Source organism: Manis javanica, chromosome 11 (genome assembly GCF_040802235.1).
Source record: "Manis javanica isolate MJ-LG chromosome 11, MJ_LKY, whole genome shotgun sequence".
NCBI lineage: Eukaryota > Metazoa > Chordata > Mammalia > Pholidota > Manidae > Manis > Manis javanica.
The window spans coordinates 104090496-104113029 of record NC_133166.1 but is presented as its reverse complement, the minus strand read 5'-3'; the positions used below and the strand labels follow the sequence as shown (position 1 = coordinate 104113029).

General features: G+C 46.9%; 1 protein-coding gene and 1 long non-coding RNA gene across 4 annotated transcripts in view; one reads left to right on the top strand and one right to left on the bottom strand.

The window, feature by feature from the left end:
* CHIT1 (chitinase 1) overlaps nt 1-12513 on the bottom strand; it is a 38095-nt gene extending 25582 nt beyond the window's left edge. Inside the window, exon 1 of one of the 3 annotated variants that reach the window (XM_073217121.1) lies at nt 12259-12513. The gene's annotated coding sequence lies outside the window, so the exon portion shown is untranslated. The remainder of the gene's footprint in view (nt 1-12258) is intronic. The other 2 variants (XM_073217117.1, XM_073217119.1) reach the window with 2 other exon arrangements.
* Nucleotides 12514-20632: 8119 nt separating this feature from the next.
* Nucleotides 20633-22041, top strand: LOC140844507 (uncharacterized). Its single transcript, XR_012122939.1, has 2 exons — nt 20633-21367; nt 21790-22041. It is a non-coding gene; the product is annotated as an uncharacterized lncRNA (long non-coding RNA).
* The last annotated feature ends 493 nt before the right edge of the window (nt 22042-22534 follow it).

The window sequence follows — 22534 nt, the reverse complement described above, 5'->3', positions numbered from 1 at the left end:
GTTAATTTTGTATCCTGCAACTTTGCTGTATTCTGATATCAGTTCTAGTAGTTTTGGAGTGGAGTCTTTAGGGTTTTTTTATGTACAATATCATATCATCTGCAAATAGTGACAGTTTAACTTCTTCTTTACCAATCTGGGTTCCTTGTATTTCTTTGTTTTATCTAATTGCCATGGCTAGGACCTCCAGTACTATGTTAAATAACAGTGGGGAGAGTGGGCATCCCTGTCTAGTTCCCGATCTCAGAGGAAATGCTTTCAGCTTCTCGCTGTTCAGTATAATGTTGGCTGTGGGTTTATCATATATGGCCTTTATTATGTTGAGGTACTTGCCCTCTATTCCCATTTTGCTGAGAGTTTTTATCATGAATGGATGTTGAATTTTGTCAAATGCTTTTTCAGCATCTATGGAGATGATCATGTGGTTTTTGTCTTTCTTTTTGTTGATGTGGTGGATGATGTTGATGGATTTTCGAATGTTGTACCATCCTTGCATCCCTGGGATGAATCCCACTTGGTCATGGTGTATGATCCTTTTGATATGCTGTTGAATTCTGTTTGCTAATATTTTATTGAGTATTTTTGCATCTATATTCATCAGGGATATTGGTCTGTAATTTTCATTTTTGGTGGGGTCTTTGCCTGGTTTTGGTATTAGGGTGATGTTGGCTTCATAGAATGAGTTTGGGAGTATTCCCTCCTCTTCTATTTTTTGGAAAACTTTAAGGAGAATGGGTATTATGTCTTCTCTGTGTGTCTGATAAAATTCTGAGGTAAATCCATCTGGGCCTGGGGTTTTGTTCTTGGGTAGTTTTTTGATTACCGTTTCAATTTCTTTGCTCGTAATTGGTTTGTTTAACTTTTGTGTTTCTTCCTTGGTCAGTCTTGGGAGGCTGTATTTTTCTAGGAAGTTGTCCATTTCTTCTAGGTTTTCCAGCTTGTTGGCATATAGGTTTTCATAGTTGTCTTTAATAATTCTTTGTATTTCTGTGGAGTCTGTCGTGATTTTTCCATTCTCATTTCTGATTCTGTTGATTTGTGTTGATTCTCTTTTTCTCGTAATAAGTTTGGCCAGAGGCTTATCTATTTTGTTTATTTTCTCAAAGAACCAGCTCTTGGTTTCGCTGATTTTTGCTATTGTTTTATTCTTCTCAATTTTGTTTATTTCTTCTCTGATCTTTATTATGTCCCTCCTTCTGCTGACTTTAGGCCTCATTTGTTCTTCTTTTTCCAGTTTCGATAATTGTGATGTTAGACTATTCATTTGGGATTGTTCTTCCTTCTTCAAGTGTGCCTGGATCGCTATATACTTTCCTCTTAAGACTGCTTTCGCTGCGTCCCACAGAAGTTGGGGCTTAGTGTTGTTGTTGTCATTTGTTTCTATATATTCCTTGATCTCTATTTTGATTTGTTCATTGATCCATTGATTATTTAGAAGCATGTTGTTAAGCCTCCATGTGTTTGTGAGCCTTTTTGTTTTCTTTGTAGAATTTATTTCTAGTTTTATACCTTTGTGGTCTGAAAAATTGGTTGGTAGAATTTCAATATTTTGGAATTTACTGAGGCTCTTTTTGTGAGCTATTATGTGGTCTATTCTGGAGAATGTTCCATGTGCACTTGAGAACAATGTGTATCCTGCTGCTTTTGGATGTAGGGTTCAATAGATGTCTATTAGGTCCATCTGTTCTAGTGTGTTGTTCAGTGCCTCTGTGTCTTTACTTATTTTCTGCCCGGTGGATCTATCCTTTGGGGTGAGTGGTGTGTTGAAGTCTCCTAAAATGAATGCATTGCAATCTATTTCCCTCTTTAGTTCTGTTAGTATTTGTTTCACATATGCTGCTGCTCCTGTGTTGGGTGCATATATATTTAGAATGGTTATATCCTCTTGTTGGACTGAGCCCTTTATCATTATGTAGTGTCCTTCTTCATTTCTTGTTACTTTCTTTGTTTTGAAGTCTATTTTGTCTGATATTAGTACTGCAACCCCTGCTTTCTTCTCACTCTTGTTTGCCTGAAATATGTTTTTCCATCCCTTGACTTTTAGTCTGTGCATGTCTTTGGGTTTGAGGTGAGTTTCTTGTAAGCAGCATATAGATGGGTCTTGCTTTTTTATCCATTCTATTACTCTGTGTCTTTTGATTGGTGCATTAAGTCCATTTACATTTAGGGTGGCTATTGAGAGATATGTACTTATTGCCATTGCAGGCTTTAAATTCGTGGTTACCAAAGGTTCAAGGTTAGCCTCTTTTGTGTCTTACTGCCTAACTTAGCTCGCTTATTGAGCTGTTATATACACTGTCTGGAGATTCTTTTCTTCTCTCCCTTCTTATTCCTCCTCCTCCATTCTTCATATGTTGTGTGTTTTGTTCTGTGCTCTTTTTAGGAGTGCTCCCATCTAGAGCAGTCCCTGTAGGATGCCCTGTAGAGGTGGTTTGTGGGAAGCAAATTCCCTCAGCTTTTGCTTGTTTGGGAAATGTTTAATCCTGCCATCATATTTAAATGATAGTCATGCTGGATACAGTATCCTTGGTTCAAGGCCCTTCTGTTTCATTGTATTAAATATATCATGCCATTCTCTTCTGGCCTATAGGGTTTCTGTCAAGAAGTCTGATGTTAGCCTGATGGGTTTTCCTTTATAGGTGACCTTTTTCTCTCTAGCTGCCTTTAAAACTCTTTCCTTGTCCTTGATCCTTGCCATTTTAATTATTCTGTGTCTTGGTGTTGTCCTCCTTCGATCCTTTCTTTTGGGGGTTCTGTGTATTTCCGTGGTCTGTTCGATTATTTCCTCCCCCAGTTTGGGGAAGTTTTCAGCAATTATTTCTTCAAAGACACTTTCTCTCCCTTTTCCTCTCTCTTCTTCTTCTGGTACCCCTATAATATGGATATTATTCCTTTTGGATTGGTCACACAGTTCTCTTAGTATTGTTTCATTCCTGGAGATCCTTTTCTCTCTCTCTATGTCAGCTTCTATACGTTCTTGTTCTCTGGTTTCTATTCCTTCAATGGCCTCTTGCATCTTATCCATTCTGCTTATAAATCCTTCCAGGGTTTGTTTCACTTCTGTGATCTCCTTCCTGACATCTGTGATCTCCCTCCGGACTTCATCTCATTGCTCTTGTATTTTTCTCTGCATCTCCGTCAGCATGTTCATGATTTTTATTTTGAATTCTTTTTCAGGAAGACTGGTTAGGTCTGTCTCCTTCTCAGGTGTTGACTCTGTGATCTTTGTCTGCCTGTAGTTTTGCCTTTTCATGGTGATAGAGATAGTTTGCAGAGCTGGTACGAGTGATGGCTGGAAGAGCTTTCCTTCTTGTTGGTTTGTGGCCTTCCTCTCCTGGGAGAATAGCGAACTCTAGTGGCTTGTGCTGGGCAGCTGTGCGCAGACAGGGCTTCTGCTTCCTGCCCGGATGGGATGGAGTTTATCTCCGCTGTTGCTGTGGGCGTGGCCTGGCTCGGGCTGCTGCTCCAAAATGGTGGAGCCCCATTGGAGGGGGAGTGGCCGGGAGGCTATTTATCTCTGTAAGGGGCCTCCGTGCTCCCTGCTGCCCAGGGGGTTAGAGTGCCCAGAGATCCCCAGATTCCCTGCCTCTGGACTAAGTGTCCTGCCCTGCCCCTTTAAGACTTCCAAAAAGCACTCTCCAAACCAAAACAACAACAGCAACAACAACGACAACAACAACAAAAATTAAATAAATAATTAAAAAAAAAGAAAAACGCATGATTTTCTTTGTCCTCAGGCACCGGTCTCAGGCACCCACTCACCGGTCTTGCTGCCCTGTTTCCCTAGTATTGGGGTCCCTGTCCCTTTAAGACTTCCAAAAAGCACTTGCCAAAAAAAAAAAAAGAGGAAAAAAAAATGGCCGCTCCTGTTTCTTTGTTCTCTGGCGTTGGCCTCAGGCACCCGCTTACCGGTCCTGCCGCCCTGTTTCCCTAGTATCCAGGACCCCGCGCATGCACTGTGTCTGCGCTCTGGTCTGGATGGCTGGGGCTGGGTGTTCAGCAGTTCTGGGCTCCTTCTCCCTCCCTGCTGACTCCTCTCCTCCCACTGGGAGCTGGGGGGAGGGGCGCTTGGGGCCCGCCGGGCCGGTGCTTGTATGTTACCCCCTTTGCGAGGCGGTGGGTTCTCGCAGGTGTGGATGTGGTCTGGATGTTGTCCTGTGTCCTCTGGTCTCTATTTTAGGAAGAGTTGTCTTTGTTATATTTTCATAGATATATATGGTTTTGGAAGGAGATTTCTGCTGCTCTACTCACGCTGCCATCTTGGCTCCGCCTGTCCCACAAGTTAAATTTTATACCTATTATTTATCTTTTAAACCTATTTATCTTCCATTTTATTGAAGTATACCTTACCTATATAATTATTCACCTAACATGTACAGTTAAATGAGTTTTAGCAAATGTGTACAACTATACAACCCACATTTCCAAAATACACAACAACTTTATCACTTCTGAAAGTTCTCTTGTGCCTTTCCCAGTCAACCTGCAACCCCACACAGCAAAAACACCAATTTTATTCTACCACTATAGATTATTTTTGTCTTTTTAGAATATCTTATAAATAGAATCACAAAGTATATACTCTTTAGTATGATTACTCAGTGGGGTTTTGTTTTTCCCTGCCAACTAATGATTTGGCTTATTTCAGTCATAATGCTGTTGAGACTCCTGCATGTTATTGTATGTATTGGGAGCTTAGTTTCTTTTCATTGCTGAGAACTATTTCATCATATAAATATACTGCAGTTCATTTTGTATTCTTCCTTTCACTGACATTGGGTTGTTTCCATTTGGGGGCTATTATGAGTTTACATGTTCTATGAACATTCATGTGCAAGTCCCTTGTGGACATATATTTTCATTTTCCTTAGTGTCTTGGTCAGTTTGTGCTGCTCTAACAGAATACCGTACATAGCCTGGATGGCTACAACAATCAACATTTATTTCTCACAGTTCTAGAGTCTGGACGTCCAAGATGAGGATTCCAGCATTGTTAGGTTGTTGGGGAAGCCCCTTTCCCTGGCTTACGTCTGACCATCATCTCATTGTGTCCTGACATGGCGCAGAGACTGGTCATCTCTCTTGTCTCTTCTCTTATCAAGGCACTAATCCCATTCATGAAGGTAGGGCCTCATAAACTAATTTTCTCCCAAAGGCTCTATTTCTAATACCATCATATGATGGTTAGGATTTCAACACATGAATATGGGGGAAACACAGACATTCAGTTCATAACATTTAATAAATATGTAGGTGTGGAATTATGGGGTCATTGGGTAGAAGTATGCTTAATTTTGTAAGAAACTGCCAAACAGCTTTCCAAAGTAGTTGTACCATCTTACACATCCAAGGGCAGTGAATGAATTCCAGTTACGCCAAATATTTGCCAACACGCATTGTTGTTAGCTTGAAAAACTTTAAACATTCTAATGGGCATGTAGTGAGAGCTCATTGTAGTTTTGTTTTTCCCAGCAAACTGGGAAAACGATGTTGAGCACTTTTTCGTGTATTTATTGTTAATTTGTATGTCTGCCTTTGTAAAGTGTCTGCTCAAGTCTATCATTCATATTTTCATTGAGTTGTTCGATTTTATTACTGAGTTACAGGAGTTTTTAATATATTCTGTATAGAAGTCCAATTTCAGATATATGTATTGCCACTGTTTTCTACCAATCTGTAGTTTTGTCTATTTCTTTTCTTAGTTAAGCCTTTTGATGAACAGCAGTCTTTAATTGTGAGTAAGCCATATTTAACTTATTTTTTTTATATCCTATGTAGGATATCATTTGACCGTATGTGTGTGGTTCTATTTCAGAATTCTGCTCTGTTCCACTGGATAACTTCCACCGAATTGTCTTCAAATCCACATGCTTCTTTCTTCTGATGTTTCCAGTCTGCTGGTAAACCCATCACATGAATTTTTCATCTCTGATATAATATTTATCATTACTAGAATTTTTTTCCTTGGACTCTTTTTAAAATAGTTTTTATCTCTGCTGAAATTTCCTGTTTGCTCATATATATTGTTCATGCTTTCCACTAGCTCCTTTAACATATTTATAATAGTTATTTTAAAGTTCCTGTCTCATAATTCCAACGCCTGGGCCCTCTTTAGATCCGCTTCTATTTTCTCTCATGATGATGGGGCACATTTTCTTTCTTCTTTGGATGGCTCATAATTTTTTTAATTGTGTTCTTTGTGCTGTACTTTCATCCCCGTGACTAATTTATATTATGATTGAAATTTTGTGCCTCTTTATCTCCTTCAGGTATTTCACCCACCCACCCCAACCCCTCCCTCATGGTAACTACCAGTCTCTTCTCTGTGTCTATGAGTCTATTTATGTTTTGTTTTGTTTTTACTTTCCACATATAAGTGAAACCATATGATACTTGTCCTTCTCTGCTAGGTTTATTTCATTTAGCATAATACCCTCTAGGTTCATCCACATTGTTGCAAATGACAAGATCTCTTTCTTCTTTATGGCTGAATAATATTCCATTGTGTATATGTACCACATCTTTTTTACCCATTCATCTATTGATGGATACTTTGATTGCTTCCATATCTTGACTACTGTAAGTAGTGCTGCAATAAACATAGGGGTGTATACATCTTTTTGAATCAGGGGTCTTGTTTTCTTCAGGTAAATTCCCAGAAGTGGAGTTACTGGGTCATATCGTATTTCTATTTTTAGTTTTTTGAGGACCTGCCACACTGCTTTGCACAGTGGCTGCAACAATTACATTCCCACAAGGAGGGCTCCCTTTTCTCCACATCCTCTCCAACACCTGTTGCCTCTTGTTTTTTGGATAATGGGCATTCTGACTGGCATAAGGTGATACCTCATTGTGGTTTTGATTTGCATTTTCATTTGATTTTCATTTCCCTGATGATTAGTGATGTGGAGCATCTTTTCATGTGTCTGTTGGCCATATGTATGTCTTCTTTGGCAAAATGTCTATTCAGTTTTCTTACTATTTTTCAATTGGGTCATTTCTTTTTTTGGTGTTACCTTGTATAAGTATTTTACATAGTTTGGATATTAGTCCCTTATTGGATAGGTCATTTGCAAATATATTCTCCCATACAAAAGGCTGCCTTCTGTTTTGTTGATAGTTTCCTTTGCTGTACAGAAGCTTTTTAGTTTGATATAGTTCCACTTGTTTAATGTTGCTTTTGTTTCCCTTGCCTGGGGAGACTTATCCAGGAAAAAAGTTACTCATACTGATATTCAAGAGATTCCTGTCTGTTTTCTTCTGAGTTTTATGGTTTCATGTCTTATACTTAGGTCTTCAATCCATTTAGAGTTTATTTTGTGTGTGGTGTTAGACAGTGATCCATTTCATTCTCCTGCATGCAGCTGTCCAGTTTTCCCAGTACTGTTTATTGAAGAGATTCTCTTTTCCCCATTGCATATTCTTGCTTCCCTTGTCATATATTAGTTGACTATTTTTGAAAGGGTTTATTTATGGGCTTTCTATTCTGTTCCATTGATCTATGTGTCCACTCTTGTGCAGCAGTACCATACTCTTTTAGTCACTATAGCTTTGTAGTATAGCTTGAAATCAGGGAGCATGATACCCCCAGCTTTATATTTTCTCAAGATTGCCTTGGCTATTTGGGGTCTTTTGTAGTTCCATATAAATTTTAGGATTATTTTCTCTAGTTCATTCAAAAAAAAGCCGTTGGTATATTGATGGGGATCGCATTGAGTCTGTAAATTGCTCTGGACAAATGGCCATGACTCATAATTTTTTTTTATTAAATGCCAGACATTGTGCAAAAGAATAATAGAGCTTGAGTAAGCAAAGCATATACTTAGAAAAAGGCACACCCTTTCCTCTGTCAGTCTTTCAGCATGTTGGATGAAACCAATCCGAGATGGAATTGAGCTAGGTCTGGGCTTGTTGTAGCCTTCGTTTAATTCAGCTCACCACTGGTTTCAAATGATTTGAGGGCAGAATCAGAGCCCTCCCTTCAGCAGGTATCAGGGAAGTTCCAGAAAATTCTGTGTGCTTTACAGTCCAGCTGCTGACTTTTTGAACTGTGGGAATACGTCACTTGGTTGTAAAGACTGGCCACTAGCTTTGGGTCCCGATGGAGTTTGCTCTGCTCTGCCCTCCAACCCCTGGCTCTCTGTGTCTCCAGAGCTCTCTCCTTACCCCAGCGACCCAGCCCTAGCCTCGGAGTGCTGAGGCAGTGTATCCAGTGACATGACAGCCTGCCCATGAGCAGTTCACTTCAGTTCTCCTTCCCTGCTTCAGCTTATTTGCTTCCAAGCCCAGAAAGCTAAAGACACTGGCAGCGTCAGCAACTCTAATCCAGTTCAGAAACTGAGGTTTTCTGGGTCACCTAGATCACTTGGTGCTGGGCTGGCATGTGCAAACTAGATGACTTACCCCTGTGGTGCAGCCCTTCTGGATTCCAACTCAAGGCGTGTGTGTGAGGGGGAGCAGGGAGTGTTACCAGGTCCCCCAACCCTTGCTGGATTCTAGACTCTAACGTCTGTCCCCAGCCCCATGAAACTGCCAGAAGTAAGACTTTTCCTCCCAGCTGCATTTTTTTAGTTGGCAAACATATCTAGGGCAAAATGGGCCCCAGTGCAGGACTCACCTCTCAGGACATCAGTTTTCTACCAGATCTTAGCCCACAATTTGGTACACTGATAGTGTTCCTGTGCTTTCAAGCAGGTGTTCTGTTCTTTTGCTCAGCCCTCCTAGGTGTTCTCAGCAGAAAGGTTGGTCCAAATTACCTAATTTGTCACCACCAGAAACTGCCATCTCTGTGTCTTAATTTATTCCTAACTTCATTTTCAAAAGCCAAAAACAGTATTTTAAAGTTTCTCTTCTCCTATACCATTAACAATTTTAGCAATTTCTGAATTTTTAATGTTTCACATTATAGATGGTGATGTAACATTATTTAAGATCTTCAAGTTTATGACTGTTATACACACATGATGGATATGTTCATGCCTTCTGTTTCCCAGTCATAGAAAGCAGCGAACTGGCCTTTAATTCCACCTCCTTTGGGGTTGTGTGTGTGTGTTTTCATTTACTTCATATATCTCTGCCTATCCCCTTATATTTTTACCATTCAGAACCATTTTGTTTTAAGCATGTCTTATAAAAACATTCCCATTTACTATGATTACTGGTATGATTGAGTTACTCTAAGTCTTTATACTTTGTATATATTCTTTGCTCCCCCTAATTACATTCTTGTGTTTTTGCTACATTTTTGCTTGCTCTTTCTCTGGTTACTTGGAAATTTCCTATTCAACTTTTATACTATTAGTGGGGGCTGCTTCTTATTTTTAAAATCCCTTAATTTGAATTTATTACTATCAAGAATAAAACGTAGCTATTGACATTTACTATGCTAGATGAAAATTTTAACTTTGTTGCTTTCTGGTTTTTCGCAAAGTAAATTATGACATTTAAAAATAATTCCATAACTATGAAATATTTCTTACATATAATTTTAAGAATTTTTAAATCATATTTCTTGAGCTTCACATGAATCACAGTTGTTCAGTTATGTGTTTTATTTAGTTCTATTGATTTGTTTCTTGCCTTTGCTTTTGCACTTAATTTTTCGAATTTTTCATTTTGAATCGTTTCTCAGCTGGCAGGAATATTTCCCAAAGTAGTATTTTTCAAAGAGGTTTTCTGGAAGAGCGCTCACCACCGGCCTGGACCGGCTCTTCCTTACAGGTCGGCTGCTGTTAAGCTTGGTCGGTAGAGGGCGCCAGAGGGCCGGGGAAGAGGGAACCACTGTGCTTCCTGCCTGTTCCTGGGGTTCTGAACCCCAGGGGCGCTAACTCCCTGCGACTTCAGGCAGGACCCCGGTGGCGTCTATATGCCTCGTTCTGTCGGTGTCCCACCCAGTTTTCCAAGAGTAGCCGAGCTTTCAAGGGTGGGTTCCTGATGAAAACGGGGGTGACTCAACAGGTTTCCTGGACCCGCCGGCATGCACCGCTTTCCTCCCGGGACGGCTTCCCGAGATGGCTGTGCCGTAAGTTCAGCAGCAGCCCCCAAAAGCGACTTCCTGGGGAATTATGTGGGCTTCCAGCCGGCAGCCCCAGCCTGCAGGTCAGGACCCTATCGACTCTGTGGAAGGGGTCTGTCCTGAGACAGCCCGGAGGACTCGACCGTCCAGTAGGCTGCAGCCACCCCCTCTCCAGCCAGGGCTGAAGCCCAGCCTTGGGATGCCCCCCTCCCTTCCAAGCGCACACCTTCCGCCCTTTCCACGGCCCCAGAAGACTCTTTAACATTCCCTTTAATTATCACTGTATAGTTAATTCCCTGAAAAGTTAATAATTCTTATATCAAACCTTCCCTGTTCAAATTACTGTGATTTCTTGCTCCTAGATCAGAGGCAAGAGAAAGCTGCGGGGATGTTTCTTGCCTTCTCTACTCAGAATGGAAAAACCATGGCATGTTAATGCTATCAACATTCTGAACATGGCACTGTCTCTGGACTCTGGCCGGAGCAGGAGTCCTGCAGAATTACTGCTTGCAGGGAAGGGCTGCGTAGGGCAAGGCCATTGCAGATGAAGCCATGACAGGGCAGCCAGACAGTAGCAAAAAGTACCATCAGTGATCCACACAGACTATGTCCCTCTTGACTCCTGCCCCTGAGTCACTGGGTCCATCGCTCTCCTAAAACCCCTTGCTGGAATCTCAGTCCTGCTTCCCTCTTCAGTGTCGCTCATACTCTCCCTTAGCCACCCTCACTGCCATTCCATTCCCTGCCCAGGCCTTGGTCACCTAGCCTAGGGTGGTGGTTTCCCCTGGGAGTACTCTCCTCTTCCCTGCATAGGTTCCTGCATGCCCAGCTCAAGCCTCACCACCTGGGGAACTTTCCACCAGCTTGACTCTGTGTTTCTCCACGTTCTGCCCTCTCCTGTTAGCTGTGCTGGTCTCAAGACACTTTCTTAAATCCGCTCTGCCATGTAACTGATCTTCCCTACCAACCCCGGGGGCCTGGGTGAATGAAACCTGGTTCAGATTAGCAGAGGAAAGCATTAATTTGTATGGAAATGGCACCCTCTGTTGGCAGACATATTTAGTGGCTATTTTTTTCATCAGCAACGTGAAGACCTTCTCACTAGCTGCCCAAAGCAGAGAAAACATGACAGCCAAAACCCTCGACTGCCCTCTCTGCTCATCCCATTCCCTTGACAGGCAAAATTCAGTCGGCTGACGAAGCCACCAGATTTCCACACTATCACGCGAAGAGGTTTCTGATGTTCAGGTTTCCTGGATAACAATCTCTAACATTTATTGAAAACTTGCTGTATGCCGGGCATGGGACTCATTTCTTTGCCTATGTTATATCACTTTATCCTCACAGCAGCTTTAGGAGGTAGACACTTTAGTCAGGCTTCCCCAAAAGCAGATTTCAGCACGTGCTGCAGAAGAAGAGTCCTCAGCAGAGGGAGGAGGTGGCAGCAAGAGAGAGCAGGAACCTGTGGTCTTGGCTGGGACCCGGCACCAGCCTGGTCTGGTGGGGAGCTCTGGAGCATGGATTGCACCGGAGTTAATCCCATCCTGAGGTAAGGGGGGCTGACCTTTCCTACCCCTATGAAAGGCAATCATTGGCTGCCAGGTCACAAGCAAGGCACCTTCCATATAGCTGCGGGAATTCTCTGGAGTATGAGCTGTTAGCACAGTCCTCACCAGCTGTGGGGTGAGTGCCCAGGAAAGGGGATCTGACTGGGCACAAAGTGTCAACAACAGTATTTTTATTTCTACTGTACAAATGCAGAATCATAGTCCTTCATATGTGTAGATACTTTACAGATTTTTGTATGAAAAAGGAGTGTTTTCATATTCAGTATCTTATTCAATGTTGGAATAACCTTAAGAGGTAGTCATTACAATTCTCATTATATCCACCAGGAGAGTGACAGGGTAGGAGACTTCCTCAAAATCACCCAGCCGGTTAAATATGTCATCCCTGTTGATGAATAACATCTTCCCAGATACAGAGGCAGCTGTGGTGGGTCCTAGTTAAGACTCTCCTCAGGGACGTGCAGGCTCTGATGGCTTACCAGTAGTAGTTACAGCCCTTTTAGCTCACACTAAGTCCTTCACAGCCCTGAAGCTGGCAACCACCCCTTCTGAGATGAGATGAGAGAAAATATACATCCTCATTCAGAGGGGACCTGGCCATTTTGCTGCGCTCACAAAGCTCCTGCAAAATTCCCCCCCACACCTGGAAAGAGCGTGTTCCTGGGCATCACTTACTGTTTCAGCAGGTTTCTTAGCAAAGTTTCCTTAGTGGTGTCCCAGCAGACCTGTCAGCTTGAAGGTCTTTTTTTTTTCCAGACCCGAAGGGTTCCAAAGTACGTGATATCTTTCAGAGTTGTTTTCCAGTTATGTTCTAGGAAGAGATGCAATCTCTACCTGTTTGGAACCAGTTTGGTCCACACCACAGGAGCGATGTCTGTGCAGATGAACTAAGAATGTCTGAGTTACCTTAGCCTCATTTGCATCATAGAATCCCTGCCCAGGGCAGCTGCAACACAAACATAGGCACAGGGATGTGCATAGAAACAGGTTTGCAAACTGTGCCTGACGAACTCATACCTACTTCTACGTGTGATGTGACCTCCCTTCTTAATATTCACTTCCTTGTGCCGATAAGAGACTTGCTTCCTATGCTCATGGCGCCATGGCTTTTTCAAAGTGATTCCCAGTGGTCTCCTTATTTGCTGCAGATAAAATGTACTTTGTGTGACAACTACTTTGTGTGAAGGTTTTTTATTCCAACTCACCAAATAGGCTTACACTGAGTCAGCAACAACCGTAGTCTGTCAGAGGAGATTCAGGGTCCCCAGGCTGCCTGGGAGCCACAAGAGGTGGCTGTGTACCAAGTCCTGTGTCAGAAGGCTGGAGTTTTCCATTACCTTAGGGGAGGTGTCATTTCCACCACCCTCTCGCAGTCCTGGGCTTTGGCCCCCCGCCAGTGCCTCAGGACTCATTAAAGGTCCCTAAGCTGTCCTTAGGATGAATGGGTGTGAAGAGTTCCTGAGACAAGCTCCCCCCTCTAACTCCTGCCCCATCCTAGTTCCGAGTAATGATGCATACCTGAGCTGATGGGAGGACAGCAGTCGTGCATACAAACATGAAATTGTGGTGGGAAAGCATGGCTTAAGATCTCACCGTCTCAGGTGCAAATGGTCCACTGCACCACTGACTAGACACCTTAGTCAGGATGGGGTACAAAAGAGGGTAACAGAAGACCCACAATGACTGCGGCTTTAACAGCGTAGTTTATTTTCCTCTCACATAAAAGCCCAGAGGCAGGAGACTGGAGCTGGTCCGATGTCTGGACCTCCCCTCAGCTCACCGCTCTGCTCTTCTAGTGGGCAACCCTCCTCCTTGTGGTTCAAGGTGGCATACGCCTACCGAACGGCGAAATAGGGGCAGGAGCAAAGGGGCAGAGCGCTTACACACCAGCTGTGTTAAGCAAGGTCCCAGAAACTGACACGTTACTCCGTTTACTTCTTATTGGCCAGAACTCGGTCACGTGACCTCACCTAACCACACAGGAGGCTGGGAAATGCAGTCTTCTTTCTAGGGAGCCGTGTTTAGAGCTAAAACTCTGATAAAGTAGTAGAAAGTTATTGAGGAACCACTAGTAGCTTCCACCACAGTAGGTGTGTGCCCCTGGGCAAGTCTCGTGACCTCTCTGAGCATGGAGATAATGTTATTTCCATATACAAATTGTTGTATTAACTGAAACCTCATATGCAAATCATCTTGTCCAGCGCCTAGAACACACTATGCACCCTTCCTGCTCCAGGCATAGCGGCAGCTTTCATCCTCTCAAATGTGGCCAGAGCTCCTGGACCCAGTGTCTGAGTGCTGTCTCCAACCAAACCCCCAGGGTCAGCCTGAAACCTCCCCGGGCCTCTGGGCCGGCCCTCGGAACACTACAGTAAACCACAGCGACTTGCCTTAGCCCCACGCCCACCTCCGTGGAATCTGTAAAGAGAGACTCTCCCTATCCACCTTGCTGACGTTACTAATAAGTCTGTATAAGAGCACATCTGCTCCAGCCCCGCGGTGGAGCCCCGACCTAATTCTTGTCCTGGGGCCCATGGCTAAAGCCTAGGAGAGCTGGGACTTAGTCAAAGAGAGATCTCAGATGTGCAAAAGCCCGTGGAAAAGTGGAGACAGGTCCGCTGAAGAGGGCATGCCATGCACCGAGCAGGAACTGGCCCCCGCGCACAGCAGTCTCAGGCTCTTCTATCAGGAGCCTCCCAAAAGCAGAGAGAACTGCCCTCTCCCAGATAAACCCTGGGCCCCAAGCTCAGAGCATGACCCAAAACAAGTGATCATGAGTAAAAACGTTTGAGTCTTTCTTCTTTAAAATTCATTCAAAGTTTGCATTCTACTAGTTTATTTCAAAATACATTTACTAAGTTTTAGTAGTAAAAGTAACTGTCTAGCAGGCTATAGCATGCTTCTCCTTGAAACTTCACTTGTCGTCGCCCCAGTGTTTGTGTCTGTGGAGTCACATCATTCTCTTCCATCACGCACAATCCATGAACTATTACCCTGACTGACAGATTTGGAAACTGAGATTCAGAGAGGTTATGTGGATTGCCCAAGGTAACACAGACAGTAACTGGTTGAACAGGGATTCAGATCCTGGTCCATCCAACTCCAAATCCTTGTCCTGTAATTACCATGTTGCAGTGAGTAGGGGTTACCTACTGCCTAGTGATGGAACCTGTTGCTAAGGGGTCTTGGCCACACAGGGGAATCCGCAAGGAGAGGGTACCATGAAGGAAGCCCTCTCCCCAGGGAGGAGATCAAGCCTCAGAGAATGTGGACCACTGACTCCAGTAGTTACCACCAAATCAACCTAGCAGGACACCTAGAGGCTGGAAAGGTGCTGTGACGGGTAGCAGGACCCAGCATGGGACTTACCAGCACACCCTTTATGTTTCCCTGGCCTCAAGAGCAGAGAGCCAGGGCCGGATAGGAGTGGGGAGAGGCCCCTGGCCCCTAGCCAACAACTGAACAGCAAAAGCTCCTTTGTGAACTGCAGCCAGTCAGTAGGATTTATTTCAGCCAGTGGTGTCCAGAAGAACTGAGACCAAGGTGGCCTGGGCCCCAGAGAAGTAGGACATGGACCCTGTCCCAACCTGTATGTTTTCTAGGAGAAAGGGGACAGGCAAGTGCCATTATAACCCTGGAGATGCTGAGCACAGAGGAGAGGACGGTACAGGAGACTCCTGGTAAGGCAGCAGAGGTGGAGGCCTGGGTTCCCTGCCAGAGATACCAGCCTGACACCAGCTCAAGAAGTCCCCCAGCTTTCACCCTTGAGGCCACTTACCCTCCGTCTGGAAATTCAGCGGTGCTCTCTGCGTGAGGCAGGGATGTGAGTTCTTGGTAGTTCCAACTGGCCCGACTTCCCCGTAACTGGGGGCTCCACAATGGTGGGATCATTGCAGGCCCCACTTCTGGAGCTCCAGTTCCAACCCCAGGCCCCCTGCTTGCTAGGCACTTACCCCCTGCCCCATTGCGTCTCTCTGACTGTATCTGTTGAGCATCAGTGATCTCTTTGCTCACCAAGTGGCCCCAGAATATAGAAATGGCCCCTTACCCTCCTCCAGAGGAGCTTCCCATGTCACACGGCGACCCGAGGGCTCTGCACACACCAGAGGGGCTGGTGTTCACATGGGTGACATGTAGCCCTATGGTGTAAGTGATCCGGCGTCAGCCACCGTCCCGCCAGGGAGAAGGTGGTGAGGAGGCGGCCTCAGCAGATGGAGACGCACCGTATGGTGATGTCCCCCTGTGGGTCCTGTGGTCCTAGTGGCACGTCTGCCTCCTCACTGGCTCTGCGGTGGGGGAGGCCCCAACTTCCTGTGGGATCCTGTGAACTCTCCCAGCCTCACCTTTCCTTCCACACTGCAGGGAGGTGAATCCTGGCTCTGGAGAAGGAACGGTGGTCAACCTCTCTGGTTCCTTGGAGAGAGAGGGAATCAAACTGTGCTTGTCCCCCTGCATCTTCTGGCATATCTGCTGCCACCAGCAGGGGGAGTCACGCCTCTGATCTGGTCCTAGAGCCGCCCGACTGGAAGCTGGGCAGGGAGTTGGAAGTCGGTCTCTGCAGGTGTTGCTCCCGGCAAGGTATGAGGCATAAGGCAGCCCAGAAAAGGAACCCAGTCCCCAGAGGTCTAAAATAGCTGGTAGTGTTTATTTAAAGCCAGTCACCATTTCTCACCGTCTGACTTCCTTGGGGTGTGTGTGGATGGAAGTACTTGAGGGCAGAGGAGTGTGTGTGGCTGTCCAAGTGCAGGGGGAAGGCCTGTGGGTGCCCCTGGGCAGCTTCTCCTGTCACCCCTGGGGTCCAGGAAGGGCCAGAGAGGACGTCTCCTATGCTTGGAGAGGTTACTGTTGGTACTGCAGAAGTTTCTGGAGCCTCTTGCCCCTGCGTTGGCCCAGAAGGGAGCTGCTCTGGAGGCCCTGTGATGGAGAGGTGGCCTCCGATAGTCTCTGGAGACAGCCCTGCCCTAGTGACCAGCCCCCACCCCTTCCCCAGGCCCCTGCAATCCAGTGCTGTTGGGCCCAGGTCAAGGAAGTCTGGCTTGCTTCTCTGGCTAGAGGACAGGGACCCAGGGGTTGCAAAACAGTCTCAGGTTCTTGGACAAGAAGGCAAACAAAACAAAGCAAAACCCAAAAAGCTCAGTGACATCACTGTCTCACCCAGAGGCAAGGACTTGCTCAGGTCCAGCCAGCTAGCCTGGGCTGTCACCTGCCGAGCCAGGAGGACCAGCAAAGGACCCGGCCCAGGGGGCGGGCTGATGCAGACAGGTGGGGAAGCCTGGCCTCGGCCCTGGGGCGCCTGGCCTGAGGGGGAGATGCTGTCACCCCCAGGAAACCCAGCAGAGATAAGCTTGCAGGATGATATTCCACCAAGGATAAATCGTGACGTTCAAGAGGGGCCTGCAGCCATATGGGGAAGAGCATGACCTCAGACTGTGGAGGAGATAAAGGGCTAAGGCCCCTCCCACTGCCCCGCCAGCGCCCTCTTGCTTCCTGACTACTCAGAGTCCCTCCTTTTAAACACTGACTGAAGGGCCACCATGGGCCACCGTTCCCAAGTTGGGGACACAGAGAAGGGGTTTACAGGGCAGCATGGGTGATGGCCAGTCGCCGCAGCATGACAAGCCCTGGGGAAGCCTCCTGACTGGGGACGGGTGCCGGGGAGGGCCGGCTGCTCAGGCCTGCCTCCCAGGCCCGGGAGGAAGCAGCACTCACGCTGGGTCTGAAGGAGGCAGAGAAATCGCCGAGGCAGAAGACAGGACCGAGGCCCCACGGCAGTTCCTAGGTGGGGGGACTTGGGCCCAGATGGGCCCAACGGCAGGGGTACCTCAGGGCAGACCACTTCAGTTGACAGAGTTTTTTCACATGCTTTTATTTTGTAAAGTAGCTCAGAAAATGAAGCTCAGAGAAGTTAAGTAACTCACCCCAGGACACACAGCAAGAATCTCTGATTCCACATCCCAAGCCGTACCTGGTTTTTTAGGTAGCCTCTGCACCTGTCAGCACCCCAATGCCCCGAGGCAGAATCTTGGTGAAAACAGGGCCTGTCTTAGCTTGACAGATTTAGAGCTCGTTTTTGTTTTATTTTTCTTGTCACTATGAAGTGACATCTGAAGGCCTGGTCACACCAAGCAAACACAAGTGGGCAGGCAAACAGAATCCCAGTATATTCATACACGGGGAACGTGAGCTTGTCATTACGGCTGGTGCTAGAATTTGCTGGGGCTGCCTGGTCACTGCTGGTGGTGCCCATGCAGAACCCGAGCACTGGGAGCTGGTCCATGGTGGACTTCTCCACCTGTCGACAAGACTGGGTGAAAGAGGTGCGTGATGTGGCCGGAGGCGTCCGGGAAGGGGGCTCCGGGTCGGAACCTTAGCCCTACGGGTCCCTGATGCTGTGCCCGGGCAGGTTATTTAAGCCTCAGCTGCTTCATCGGCTCGATGCAGAGGAATTGCTGGGGGGAGCGAAAAGGTGATGCACAGACGACGCAGCACCATGGGCAGATGGCAGCTCCTGCGAGTCAGCCGGGCAGGGCTGCGTGACTCCCCTGTCCCTACAGAAGGCACACGCACAGTGGTCGCAATCCAGAAGCAGCTGCTCCTTGCCCCAGTCAGTGCTGGACGCACCCGCAAATCCTCGCCACGCCCCCGAGCCCTCTCGTACAAGGCACCTCTCCAGCAGGCCGGTGCCTGAATAGTTCCACTGGCCCACTGCTTTCTCTAGTGACATTCTTCTCCCAAGGATGCTCACCACAAAGTCAGATGGAGACATTCTCTGCTCTTCAAGGGGATTTGAAGACACTGTACTTCACTTCCCTCAACCGTATGTGCTCCTTTAAGGGGTCATTGTCCAAGAACACAGACTTCCAGGTGCAAGACCTTGATGGTGCTATGTGGATGGCCTTAGCTGTGTGATGTCCCCTGGTGGGACCCCAGTTTCCTCACCTGATGGGGGACGTACCCAACCATAGAGCTGTTAGGAGGATTAGACCTGAACAGTGTAAGGTGCCCAACATCTTGCCCAGCGTGGTGTCAGAGGGATTGAACAGATGGTAACTGTTTTGTTATCACAATAGTGGTACAGATTTTATAAGCTTCAAGTTCAGAGATCTTGTCTAAGTTAATTATGGTATAAAACAGTGGAGTGATGTCAAGACCTTATCCATGGATTGCTGTTAGAGCTGAGGGGCAGGAAAGATCCACTTCACACACAGGGCGATGGGGGAGGCCCTCTGGGGGAACTGGAACCCGGTCTGCTGGTGTCCCTCCTGCTGTCGCCTCTCTCGGATCAGCGTCTGCATCCTGCTGGTCCCCCAGAGGTCCACTCTGGGCACCTTGATGGGGGAGCTGGGAGAAGGGGCGAGGGAGGAGGACACCCTGCTCAGTGGTCTGCTCCCCAACTGTCCCAAGAGGGTCTCTCACCTGGAGACCTGAGGGCCCCTAGGAGTCTGGAAATGTGAGGGCAGGTGGGTAGGGAAGAGGCTGTGGTCAGCCTGAGGGCTGAGGCCTTTTTGAAGAGCCTTTTTTCACCCTGGATGGAGCCCTCCCAGCCTCACTGCACATTATCTGTACACACAGTCCTCAGGGAGACAGGCTGTCCCACACAGGTCTTGGGGACACCCAGTTCGGGCCCTCCACCTAAGAAAGCACCAAACCCTGCTGTGGTCTGTGGGCGATGGAAGCATGGACCAGCCCAGAGCGGAGGCCACTCACGGCCCCTTGTGTTGGGCTGTACAACAGTTTACAGAGCTGCCACCTTGATCCTGCCTCACAGCAGCCCTGGGGGTGAGCAGCCGATGGTTTCTTCTTTTGTTTTTTGGGCATTTCAGAAATCTTTATTGATAGCCCCTAAACTGCAAGAGTCATAAGGTTTTTCTGAAAAGTACTGAATGCATAATGATTTATTTCATGAACACTACCATTCTACCAAATTCGAGATTGTATTCAACAGTCTCCATTTCCTAATGGTGAGTTTTAGCGCCTTCCTCGTTGGTAAGGCACAGTGCTCTGGCTGGGGGGACAGGCGTCTTCTCCGTGTGTAGACCCTGCCCTTGAGCATTTGGGTAACATAAAGATTTGCCTGACGTCAGCCTCAACATGAAGACAACTGTCTTTCAATTCAAAGTCGATGCAAAATGATCACCACAATGAGTCTAGTTAACATGGGCCGCCATACATGGTTACAAATCTTTTTCTTGCAGTGAGGACCCTTAAGATCTATTCTCTTAACTTTCAAATATGCAATACCGTATTACTAACTATAGCTGCCTCGCTGTACATCACCTCCCCAGGACTTACGTATTTTATAACTGCAAGTTGGCATCTTTGACCCATTCACCATTTCGCCCACACCTCAGGCAACCACCAGTCTGCTCTATAAGCTTGGGTTTTTTGTTTGTTTGTTTGTTAGATTCCACATATAAGTGAGATCACACAGATGTTTTGATTCCCATTTTACAGATGAGGAGACAGGGGCCCAAGAGGGAAGGGCCCACATCCCTCACTGTAAAGTCACGTAAAGAGTTAAGACTCATCTCTCTCCCCAGTGGGCAGGGTCCCTGCCCATCCTGGGTGAGCTGGGTGGCTAAGGAGCACAGCTCGTCTGACTGTAGCTCAGCCGGCCTGCCTGACATGCCAAGTCCAGGTGATCCGGAGGGAAGGGAGGCCCAGCACCCTCCTCCAGCCAGGCCCTGACTGCTGGGACAGACTCAGCCTCAAACCTGCCAGAACGCCGGGGCCTGCGCCTGGGAAAGGGGCCAGTCAGCCTCGAGGGAGGGACTTTCCCTCTGCCAATCCCCGTGGAGCCCGGGTTTTCCCTGTTTCCTTGTCCCATTGCTCTGTTTACCTCCGGGTCTGACTAGAACAGGGGAAGCTGGTACAACTGTCTGAGCTGGGGATGTGCAAGCGGAACTTGGTGGGACTCTGCTGCACACCAACATTCATTCTGTGTGCCTAGCAGGGGCCTTGAAGAGTGTGTCATGGTGAAAACCCCAATGAGACAGGTCACCCCATCTCTCGGTCTCTTCTTTCTGCCCCTGTTTCCTGTGTGTCTCTCTCTCCACATATATAGAGATAGAGATATAAGGTGTCCATATACATATATGTTGATATACATGTATATCATATACACACACATACATACACATATGTGTATTTTGACTTTCTCTGTCTCTGTCTCTCTACCATTTGCTATCTTTGCCCAGAATGTTCCTTGAACCACTGGGTGGGGGTTAGGTTTTCAAACACCCACCCCACCACAGTTCTCATCCCACTAGGGAGTCCATGAGTGCTCAGTTTGGGATTAAGAGTCTCCTTATCTTCTCCTTTGGCCAAACTCACATCGTTTGTGCTGCAGTTGAGGCATTTGCTTTGATGTCCTAAGGGCATAATGGTAAGACAGCGGTCAGATCCGGACCAAGCTGCCTGGTGACAAAATGTGGTGCTTTCTGGCACTGGGTCATGCCACGGGAGTGGAGAGTGGAGAGGCAGCTCAGGGAGTGTGGCAAGAAGCTGTCACGGCCAGTGTGGACCCCAGCCAAGTGCTGTGTATGAGTATATTTATAGACACATGGAGAGACACACCTGCCTGGGAAGGTACTGTTTGTTTCCTGGGAGCGTGTGTCTGTTCTCATGGTCTTAAAGATTTCCCAGGTAGCATCGTGGGGCAACAGGGAAAACCATAGCCTCTTCTACCTGGCATCCACCCGCCGCATAAAGAGAGACCTTTGGAGAAGGACCTGATTGCCTCTCCCCCCTGGGAGACGGGCAGTCACCTCCCCTTGCCCTCAGGGTAAGCTCCTCTGGGCCTGCCTACTGCCCTGCTGACGGCTGCAGCTCCTCTCTTCCCTCCCCAGCCTCCCCACACTCTCCAGAACCGAAGCACCGTGCATGCAATCCTCGGAGCGCACCAGCCCCTTTACACCCGCCCGCTTTGGCACACACAGTTCTCTTGACCAGGAAGGCTTTCTGTCCACTGTTCTTCCAGCACAGCCCCCCTCAGTCTTCTGTCCAGCCCACACTTCATCTCCCCGGGGAGCTTTTCCCCTCCAGGAAATTACCCTTTCATTCTTCTGAGGTCTTAGGGTCTGTATCAAATGCTGTTCGTACAGACTCACAGCTGTTATTTCTATTCATATCTGTCTCTTCCACCAAACCATCCCTTCTCCAAGATCAAGAACTATCTCTTCCTCATCTTTGCATCCCAACATCCAGTCTAGCGCCCGATGCAGTGGAAATGTGCACCGGCAAGTTGGTGACGCCGGGGAGATGCGCACTGGCGAGTCAGTGAATGAGCAGATGAGATGTTTCCAGTGCAGCTGCTAAGAGCCAAGGGGCCGCTTTTCAGGAAGATTGGATTTGAATACACCTCTACCGCTTGCTAGCCATGAGATTTTCATTACTAAGCCCAAGTGGCAGTTTCTGAATCTGTAAAGTGACACATACAATACAGCTGCACTTACATGATTACAGTGAAATTTTAATGATAATGTATATAAAGGATTTCATGTAGTCTTTGGCATATGCACCTGAAACACTTTTCTCAAAATCCACGTGTCTATCAGCAAACACGGTTGCCTCTTTTCTTGAAATATCCAACATTCTCACCTCCCACTGCTAGCAGTCCAATCCAAACCACCATCTTTTCCCACAGATGTATTTCAGTGGCCTCCTTCCTGGCCTCCTTGCCTCCACCCTTGTCCCACTTCATCTATTTTCAACACAAGTCCAATTAGGTCACTCCTCTGCCAAATTTCTCCTTTGGCTTCCCCGCCTCACTGACAGTAAACACCCATGTCCTCATTATGACCTACAAAGCCCTTTAGGATCAACTGGTGCTGCCTGAATCCATCTCCTCATTTTCCCACCTGCCCTTCTGGCTCCATCCATACTGGCCGACATGCTGGAACTAAAACCTGCCCACACACTGCCCTGCCCCAGTGCCTTTGTACCTGCCATG